Below are 12,059 nucleotides of genomic sequence, written 5' to 3'. Positions count from 1 at the left end.
ACTCACTACTCACTACTCTGCACTCACTACTCTGCACTCACTACTCACTACTCTGCACTCACTACTCACTACTCTGCACTCACTACTCTGCACTCACTACTCTGCACTCACTACTCACTACTCACTACTCTGCACTCACTACTCACTACTCACTACTCTGCACTCACTACTCACTACTCTGCACTCACTACTCACTACTCTGCACTCACTACTCTGCACTCACTACTCACTACTCTGCACTCACTACTCACTACTCTGCACTCACTACTCACTACTCTGCACTCACTACTCTGCACTCACTACTCACTACTCTGCACTCACTACTCACTACTCACTACTCTGCACTCACTACTCACTACTCTGCACTCACTACTCACTACTCACTACTCTGCACTCACTACTCTGCACTCACTACTCACTACTCTGCACTCACTACTCACTACTCTGCACTCACTACTCTGCACTCACTACTCACTACTCTGCACTCACTACTCTGCACTCACTACTCACTACTCTGCACTCACTACTCACTACTCTGCACTCACTACTCTGCACTCACTACTCTGCACTCTGCACTCACTACTCTGCACTCACTACTCTGCACTCACTACTCACTACTCTGCACTCACTACTCTGCACTCACTACTCAATACTCTGCACTCACTACTCTGCACTCACTACTCACTACTCTGCACTCACTACTCTGCACTCACTACTCACTAGTCACTACTCTGCACTCACTACTCACTACTCTGCACTCACTACTCTGCACTCACTACTCACTACTCTGCACTCACTACTCACTACCCTGCACTCACTACTCTGCACTCACTACTCACTACTCTGCACTCACTACTCTGCACTCACTACTCACTACTCACTACTCTGCATTCACTACTCACTACTCTGCATTCACTACTCACTACTCTGCACTCACTACTCACTACTCACTGCTCTGCACTCACTACTCTGCACTCACTACTCACTAATCTGCACTCACTACTCACTACTCTGCACTCACTACTCTCTACTCTGCACTCACTACTCACTACTCACTACTCTGCACTCACTACTCACTACTCTGCACTCACTACTCACTACTCTGCACTCACTACTCCCTACTCTGCACTCACTACTCACTACTCTGCACTCACTACTCACTACTCTGCACTCACTACTAACTACTCTGCACTCACTAGTCAAGTCAAAAATACTTTTTTCGATTAATTTTAAATCATAAAAGTATACTACACATACAAATATACACATATCATCACTTCAAATCATTACAGAGCAGTTGCTGGGGAGTAATTATTTAAAAACATGTAAGAAACAAAAAATTGTTAAAAAGCATCACTTTTACATAACATCTCATATTAAAAGAAGTAAACTATAAATTTCATCTTACAGGGTTACTTAATTCCTTATAATCCAAATAGACTACTCATGGAGAATAAAATTATGCTAAACATGTGTACATTCCATCATTGGGGTTCTCATCAGTCTATTCCGTCTAGCACGTATAGATGTTACCAAAATATTTGCAACTCCAAACATCACTCTAGGGGACACCATAAGTTGTAAGAACATCAAAGCAGGTTTCACCTGCTTAAATCCCTTGTCCCTCAATAGTGGAATAATATATTTCTTTCTGCCCTCTGCAAAAAAAGGGCAAAAAAATACTAAATGTATCAAGTCTTGATCCGAGAAGCTGTCACATTTGCATGGATCATTTTCCCTTGGTTTACACCATTTCGTATATTCACCCAGTAAGAAATGCACCTGATTAAAGCGAAATTTCGTTAAAAGCCATCGGTGGTAAGATCTATTCACGACTGTCAGGTAGGGTTGTATTGCCATAGTGGATACCAATGAATAATGTGCCCTTACTGTTGATTTCTCAATTTCCTGCACTCACTACTCACTACTCTGCCATCACTACTCTGCACTCACTACTCACTACTCTGCACTCACTACTCACTACTCTGCACTCACTACACACTACTCTGCACTCACTACTAACTACTCTGCACTCACTACTCACTACTCTGCACTCACTACTCTGCACTCACTACTCACTACTCTGCACTAACTGCTCACTACTCTGCACTCACCGCTCACTACTCTGCACTCACTACTCACTACTCTGCACTCAATACTCACTACTCACTACTCTGCACTCACTACTCACTACTCTGCACTCACTACTCTGCACTCACTACTCACTACTCTGCACTCACTGCTCACTACTCTGCACTCACTACTCTGCACTCACTACTCACTACTCACTACTCTGCACTCACTACTCTGCACTCACTACTCACTACTCTGCACTCACTACTCACTACTCTGCACTCACTATTCTGCACTCACTACTCTGCACTCACTACTCACTACTCTGCACTCACTACTCTGCACTCACTACTCTGCACTCACTACTCACTACTCTGCACTCACTACTCTGCACCCACTACTCTGCACTCACTACTCTGCACTCTGCACTCACTACTCTGCACTCACTACTCTGCACTCTGCACTCACTACTCTGCACTCACTACTCACTACTCACTACTCTGCACTCACTACTCACTACTCTGCACTCACTACTCTGCACTCACTACTCACTACTCTGCACTCACTACTCTGCACTCACTTATCACTACTCTGCACTCACTACTCTGCACTCACTACTCACTACTCTGCACTCACTACTCTGCACTCACTACTCTGCACTCACTACTCTGCACTCACTACTCACTACTCTGCACTCACTACTCTGCACTCACTACTCACTACTCTGCACTCACTACTCACTACTCTGCACTCACTACTCACTACTCACTACTCTGCACTCACTAATCACTACTCTGCACTCACTACTCTGCACTCACTACTCACTACTCTGCACTCACTACTCTGCACTCACTACTCTGCACTCTGCACTCACTACTCTGCACTCACTACTCTGCACTCTGCACTCACTACTCTGCACTCACTACTCTGCACTCACTACTCTGCACTCACTACTCACTACTCTGCACTCACTACTAACTACTCCGCACTCACTACTCACTACTCTGCACTCACTACTCTGCACTCACTACTCACTACTCTGCACTCACTGCTCACTACTCTGCACTCACCGCTCACTACTCTGCACTCACTACTCACTACTCTGCACTCACTACTCACTACTCTGCACTCACTACTCACTACTCACTACTCTGCACTCACTACTCACTACTCTGCACTCACTACTCACTACTCTGCACTCACTACTCTGCACTCACTACTCACTACTCTGCACTCACTACTCACTACTCTGCACTCACTACTCACTACTCTGCACTCACTACTCTGCACTCACTACTCACTACTCTGCACTCACTCCTCTGCACTTACTACTCTGCACTCACTACACTGCACTCACTACTCTGCACTCACTACTCTGCACTCACTACTCTGCACTAACTACTCTGCACTCACTACTCTGCACTCTGCACTCACTACTCTGCACTCACTACTCTGCACTCACTACTCTGCACTCTGCACTCACTACTCGGCACTCTGCACTCACTACTCTGCACTCACTACTCTGCACTCACTACTCTGCACTCACTACTCTGCACTCTGCACTCACTACTCTGCACTCTGCACTCACTACTCACTACTCTGCACTCTGCACTCACTACTCTGCACTCACTACTCTGCACTCTGCACTCACTACTCTGCACTCTGCACTCACTACTCTGCACTCTGCACTCACTACTCACTACTCACTACTCTGCACTCACTACTCACTACTCTGCACTCACTACTCTGCACTCACTACTCTTCACTCTGCACTCACTACTCTGCACTCACTACTCTGCACTCACGACTCACTACTCACTACTCTGCACTCACTACTCTGCACTCACTACTCACTACTCTGCACTCACTACTCACTAGTCACTACTCTGCACTCACTACTCACTACTCTGCACTCACTACTCACTACTCTGCACTCACTACTCACTACTCTGCACTCACTACTCACTACTCTGCACTCACTACTCTGCACTCACTACTCACTACTCTGCACTCACTACTCACTACTCACTACTCTGCACTCACTACTCTGCACTCACTACTCACTACTCTGCACTCACTACTCACTACTCTGCACTCACTACTCTACTCTGCACTCACTACTCACTACTCACTACTCTGCACTCACTACTCACTACTCTGCACTCACTACTCACTACTCTGCACTCACTACTCCCTACTCTGCACTCACTACTCACTACTCTGCACTCACTACTCACTACTCTGCACTCACTACTAACTACTCTGCACTCACTAGTCAAGTCAAAAATACTTTATTCGATTAATCATAAAAGTATACTGCACATACAAATATACACATATCATCACTTCAAATCATTATAGAGCAGTTGCTGGGGAGTAATTATTTAAAAACATGTAAGAAACAAAAAATTGTTAAAAAGCATCACTTTTACATAACATCTCATATTAAAAGAAGTAAACTATAAATTTCATCTTACAGGGTTACTTAATTCCTTATAATCCAAATAGACTACTCATGGAGAATAAAATTATGCTAAACTTGTGTACATTCCATCATTGGGGTTCTCATCAGTCTATTCCGTCTAGCACGTATAGATGTTACCAAAAAATTTGCAACTCCAAACATCACTATAGGGGACACCATAAGTTGTAAGAACATCAAAGCAGGTTTCACCTGCTTAAATCCCTTGTCCCTCAATAGTGGAATAATATATTTCTTTCTGCCCTCTGCAAAAAAAGGGCAAAAAAATACTAAATGTATCAAGTCTTGATCCGAGAAGCTGTCACATTTGCATGGATCATTTTCCCTTGGTTTACACCATTTCGTATATTCACCCAGTAAGAAATGCACCTGATTAAAGCGAAATTCCGTTAAAAGCCATCGGTGGTAAGATCTATTCACGACTGTCAGGTAGGGTTGTATTGCCATAGTGGATACCAATGAGTAATGTGCCCTCACTGTTGATTTCTCAATTTCCTGCACTCACTACTCACTACTCTGCACTCACTACTCTGCACTCACTACTCACTACTCTGCACTCACTACTAACTACTCTGCACTCACTACTCTGCACTCACTACTCTGCACTCACTACTCACTACTCTGCACTCACTGCTCACTACTCTGCACTCACCGCTCACTATTCTGCACTCACTACTCACTACTCTGCACTCACTACTCACTCCTCACTACTCTGCACTCACTACTCACTACTCTGCACTCACTACTCTGCACTCACTACTCACTACTCTGCACTCACTGCTCACTACTCTGCACTCACTACTCACTACTCTGCACTCACTACTCACTACTCACTACTCTGCACTCACTACTCTGCACTCACTACTCTGCACTCACTACTCACTACTCTGCACTCACTACTCTGCACTCACTACTCACTACTCTGCACTCACTACTCACTACTCTGCACTCACTACTCTGCACTCACTACTCACTACTCTGCACTCACTACTCTGCACTCACTACTCTGCACTCACTACTCTGCACTCTGCACTCACTACTCTGCACTCACTACTCACTACTCTGCACTCACTATTCACTACTCTGCACTCACTACTCTGCACTCACTACTCTGCACTCACTACTCACTACTCTGCACTCACTACTCACTACTCACTACTCTGCACTCACTACTCTGCACTCACTACTCACTACTCTGCACTCACTACTCACTACTCTGCACTCACTACTCTGCACTCACTACTCACTACTCTGCACTCACTACTAACTACTCCGCACTCACTACTCTGCACTCACTACTCTGCACTCACTACTCACTACTCTGCACTCACTGCTCACTACTCTGCACTCACCGCTCACTACTCTGCACTCACTACTCACTACTCTGCACTCACTACTCTGCACTCACTACTCTGCACTCACTACTCTGCACTCACTACTCTGCACTCTGCACTCAATTCTCTGCACTCACTACTCACTACTCTGCACTCACTACTCACTACTCTGCACTCACTACTAACTACTCCGCACTCACTACTCACTACTCTGCACTCACTACTCTGCACTCACTACTCACTACTCTGCACTCACTGCTCACTACTCTGCACTCACCGCTCACTACTCTGCACTCACTACTCACTACTCTGCACTCACTACTCACTACTCTGCACTCACTACTCACTACTCTGCACTCACTACTCTGCACTCACTACTCACTACTCACTACTCTGCACTCACTACTCACTACTCTGCACTCACTACTCACTACTCTGCACTCACTACTCACTACTCACTACTCTGCACTCACTTCTCTGCACTCACTACTCACTACTCTGCACTCACTACTCACTACTCTGCACTCACTACTCACTACTCTGCACTCACTACTCTGCACTCACTACTCACTACTCACTACTCTGCACTCACTACTCACTACTTTGCACTCACTACTCACTACTCTGCACTCACTACTCTGCACTCACTACTCTGCACTCACTACTCTGCCCTCTGCACTCACTACTCTGCACTCACTACTCTGCACTCTGCACTCACTACTCTGCACTCACTACTCTGCACTCACTACTCTGCACTCACTACTCTGCACTCACTACTCACTACTCTGCACTCACTACTCACTACTCTGCACTCACTACTCACTACTCTACACTCACTACTAACTACTCCGCACTCACTACTCACTACTCTGCACTCACTACTCTGCACTCACTACTCACTACTCTGCACTCACTACTCACTACTCTGCACTCACCGCTCACTACTCTGCACTCACTACTCACTACTCTGCACTCACTACTCTGCACTCACTACTCTGCACTCACTACTCTGCACTCTGCACTCACTACTCTGCACTCACTACTCTGCACTCACTACTCACTACTCTGCACTCACTACTAACTACTCCACACTCACTACTCACTACTCTGCACTCACTACTCACTACTCTGCACTCACTGCTCACTACTCTGCACTCACCGCTCACTACTCTGCCCTCACTACTCACTACTCTGCACTCACTACTCACTACTCTGCACTCACTACTCACTACTCACTACTCTGCACTAACTACTACTCACTACTCTGCACTCACTACTCACTACTCTGCACTCACTACTCTGCACTCACTACTCACTACTCTGCACTCACTACTCTGCACTCACTACTCACTACTCTGCACTCACTACTCTGCACTCACTACTCACTACTCACTACTCTGCACTCACTTCTCTGCACTCACTACTCACTACTCTGCACTCACTACTCACTACTCTGCACTCACTACTCACTACTCTGCACTCACTACTCTGCACTCACTACTCTGCACTCACTACTCACTACTCACTACTCTGCACTCACTACTAACTACTCTGCACTCACTACTCACTACTCTGCACTCACTACTCTGCACTCACTACTCACTACTCTGCACTCACTGCTCACTACTCTGCACTCACCGCTCACTACTCTGCACTCACTACTCACTACTCTGCACTCACTACTCACTACTCACTACTCTGCACTCACTACTCTGCACTCACTACTCACTACTCTGCACTCACTGCTCACTACTCTGCACTCACTACTCTGCACTCACTACTCACTACTCACTACTCTGCACTCACTACTCTGCACTCACTACTCACTACTCTGCACTCACTACTCACTACTCTGCACTCACTACTCTGCACTCACTACTCACTACTCTGCACTCACTACTCACTACTCTGCACTCACTACTCTGCACTCACTACTCTGCACTCACTACTCTGCACTCACTACTCACTACTCTTCACTCACTACTCTGCACTCACTACTCTGCACTCACTACTCCGCACACTGCACTCACTACTCTGCACTCACTACTGTGCACTCTGCACTCACTACTCTGCACTCACTACTCACTACTCACTACTCTGCACTCACTACTCACTACTCTGCACTCACTACTCACTACTCTGCACTCACTACTCTGCACTCACTACTCTGCACTCCCTACTCTGCACTCACTACTCACTACTCTGCACTCACTACTCTGCACTCACTACTCTGCACTCACTACTCTGCACTCACTACTCTGCACTCACTACTCACTACTCTGCACTCACTACTCACTACTCTGCACTCACTACTCACTACTCTGCACTCACTACTCTGCACTCACTACTCACTACTCACTACTCTGCACTCACTACTCACTACTCTGCACTCACTACTCTGCACTCACTACTCTGCACTCACTACTCTGCACTCTGCACTCACTACTCTGCACTCACTACTCTGCACTCTGCACTCACTACTCAATACTCTGCACTCACTACTCTGCACTCACTACTCACTACTCTGCACTCACTACTCTGCACTCACTACTCACTAGTCACTACTCTGCACTCACTACTCACTACTCTGCACTCACTACTCTGCACTCACTACTCACTACTCTGCACTCACTACTCACTACCCTGCACTCACTACTCTGCACTCACTACTCACTACTCTGCACTCACTACTCTGCACTCACTACTCACTACTCACTACTCTGCATTCACTACTCACTACTCTGCATTCACTACTCACTACTCTGCACTCACTACTCACTACTCACTGCTCTGCACTCACTACTCTGCACTCACTACTCACTAATCTGCACTCACTACTCACTACTCTGCACTCACTACTCTCTACTCTGCACTCACTACTCACTACTCTGCACTCACTACTCACTACTCTGCACTCACTACTCACTACTCTGCACTCACTACTCCCTACTCTGCACTCACTACTCACTACTCTGCACTCACTACTCACTACTCTGCACTCACTACTAACTACTCTGCACTCACTAGTCAAGTCAAAAATACTTTTTTCGATTAATTTTAAATCATAAAAGTATACTACACATACAAATATACACATATCATCACTTCAAATCATTACAGAGCAGTTGCTGGGGAGTAATTATTTAAAAACATGTAAGAAACAAAAAATTGTTAAAAAGCATCACTTTTACATAACATCTCATATTAAAAGAAGTAAACTATAAATTTCATCTTACAGGGTTACTTAATTCCTTATAATCCAAATAGACTACTCATGGAGAATAAAATTATGCTAAACATGTGTACATTCCATCATTGGGGTTCTCATCAGTCTATTCCGTCTAGCACGTATAGATGTTACCAAAATATTTGCAACTCCAAACATCACTCTAGGGGACACCATAAGTTGTAAGAACATCAAAGCAGGTTTCACCTGCTTAAATTCCTTGTCCCTCAATAGTGGAATAATATATTTCTTTCTGCCCTCTGCAAAAAAAGGGCAAAAAAATACTAAATGTATCAAGTCTTGATCCGAGAAGCTGTCACATTTGCATGGATCATTTTCCCTTGGTTTACACCATTTCGTATATTCACCCAGTAAGAAATGCACCTGATTAAAGCGAAATTTCGTTAAAAGCCATCGGTGGTAAGATCTATTCACGACTGTCAGGTAGGGTTGTATTGCCATAGTGGATACCAATGAATAATGTGCCCTTACTGTTGATTTCTCAATTTCCTGCACTCACTACTCACTACTCTGCCATCACTACTCTGCACTCACTACTCACTACTCTGCACTCACTACTCACTACTCTGCACTCACTACACACTACTCTGCACTCACTACTAACTACTCTGCACTCACTACTCACTACTCTGCACTCACTACTCACTACTCTGCACTCACTGCTCACTACTCTGCACTCACCGCTCACTACTCTGCACTCACTACTCACTACTCTGCACTCAATACTCACTACTCACTACTCTGCACTCACTACTCACTACTCTGCACTCACTACTCTGCACTCACTACTCACTACTCTGCACTCACTGCTCACTACTCTGCACTCACTACTCTGCACTCACTACTCACTACTCACTACTCTGCACTCACTACTCTGCACTCACTACTCACTACTCTGCACTCACTACTCACTACTCTGCACTCACTATTCTGCACTCACTACTCACTACTCTGCACTCACTACTCACTACTCTGCACTCACTACTCTGCACTCACTACTCTGCACTCACTACTCACTACTCTGCACTCACTACTCTGCACCCACTACTCTGCACTCACTACTCTGCACTCTGCACTCACTACTCTGCACTCACTACTCTGCACTCTGCACTCACTACTCTGCACTCACTACTCACTACTCACTACTCTGCACTCACTACTCACTACTCTGCACTCACTACTCTGCACTCACTACTCACTACTCTGCACTCACTACTCTGCACTCACTTATCACTACTCTGCACTCACTACTCTGCACTCACTACTCACTACTCTGCACTCACTACTCTGCACTCACTACTCTGCACTCACTACTCTGCACTCACTACTCACTACTCTGCACTCACTACTCACTACTCTGCACTCACTACTCACTACTCTGCACTCACTACTCACTACTCTGCACTCACTACTCACTACTCACTACTCTGCACTCACTAATCACTACTCTGCACTCACTACTCTGCACTCACTACTCACTACTCTGCACTCACTACTCTGCACTCTGCACTCACTACTCTGCACTCACTACTCTGCACTCTGCACTCACTACTCTGCACTCACTACTCTGCACTCACTACTCACTACTCTGCACTCACTACTAACTACTCCGCACTCACTACTCACTACTCTGCACTCACTACTCTGCACTCACTACTCACTACTCTGCACTCACTGCTCACTACTCTGCACTCACCGCTCACTACTCTGCACTCACTACTCACTACTCTGCACTCACTACTCACTACTCTGCACTCACTACTCTGCACTCACTACTCACTACTCTGCACTCACTACTCACTACTCTGCACTCACTACTCACTACTCTGCACTCACTACTCTGCACTCACTACTCACTACTCTGCACTCACTACTCACTACTCTGCACTCACTACTCACTACTCTGCACTCACTACTCTGCACTCACTACTCACTACTCACTACTCTGCACTCACTTCTCTGCACTTACTACTCTGCACTCACTACACTGCACTCACTACTCTGCACTCACTACTCTGCACTCACTACTCTGCACTAACTACTCTGCACTCACTACTCTGCACTCTGCACTCACTACTCTGCACTCACTACTCTGCACTCTGCACTCACTACTCGGCACTCTGCACTCACTACTCTGCACTCACTACTCTGCACTCACTACTCTGCACTCACTACTCTGCACTCTGCACTCACTACTCACTACTCTGCACTCTGCACTCACTACTCTGCACTCACTACTCTGCACTCTGCACTCACTACTCTGCACTCTGCACTCACTACTCTGCACTCTGCACTCACTACTCACTACTCACTACTCTGCACTCACTACTCTGCACTCACTACTCTGCACTCACTACTCTTCACTCTGCACTCACTACTCTGCACTCACTACTCTGCACTCACGACTCACTACTCACTACTCTGCACTCACTACTCTGCACTCACTACTCACTACTCTGCACTCACTACTCACTAGTCACTACTCTGCACTCACTACTCACTACTCTGCACTCACTACTCACTACTCTGCACTCACTACTCACTACTCTGCACTCACTACTCACTACTCTGCACTCACTACTCTGCACTCACTACTCACTACTCTGCACTCACTACTCACTACTCACTACTCTGCACTCACTACTCTGCACTCACTACTCACTACTCTGCACTCACTACTCACTACTCTGCACTCACTACTCTACTCTGCACTCACTACTCACTACTCACTACTCTGCACTCACTACTCACTACTCTGCACTCACTACTCACTACTCTGCACTCACTACTCCCTACTCTGCACTCACTACTCACTACTCTGCACTCACTACTCACTACTCTGCACTCACTACTAACTACTCTGCACTCACTAGTCAAGTCAAAAATACTTTATTCGATTAATCATAAAAGTATACTGCACATA

The 12,059-nt window shown here is 45.9% G+C and overlaps 2 protein-coding genes across 9 annotated transcripts in view; one reads left to right on the top strand and one right to left on the bottom strand.

The window, feature by feature from the left end:
* LOC144768536 (uncharacterized) overlaps positions 1 to 12,059 on the top strand; it is a 1,350,740-nt gene that overhangs the window by 370,135 nt on the left and 968,546 nt on the right. The gene's annotated exons all lie outside the window — the stretch shown is intronic.
* LOC144767004 (uncharacterized) overlaps positions 1 to 12,059 on the bottom strand; it is a 268,113-nt gene that overhangs the window by 140,662 nt on the left and 115,392 nt on the right. The gene's annotated exons all lie outside the window — the stretch shown is intronic.

This window comes from Lissotriton helveticus, chromosome 7 (genome assembly GCF_964261635.1).
Source record: "Lissotriton helveticus chromosome 7, aLisHel1.1, whole genome shotgun sequence".
Classification (NCBI taxonomy): Eukaryota; Metazoa; Chordata; class Amphibia; order Caudata; family Salamandridae; genus Lissotriton; species Lissotriton helveticus.
This window is presented reverse-complemented; position numbering and strand designations above follow the sequence as displayed.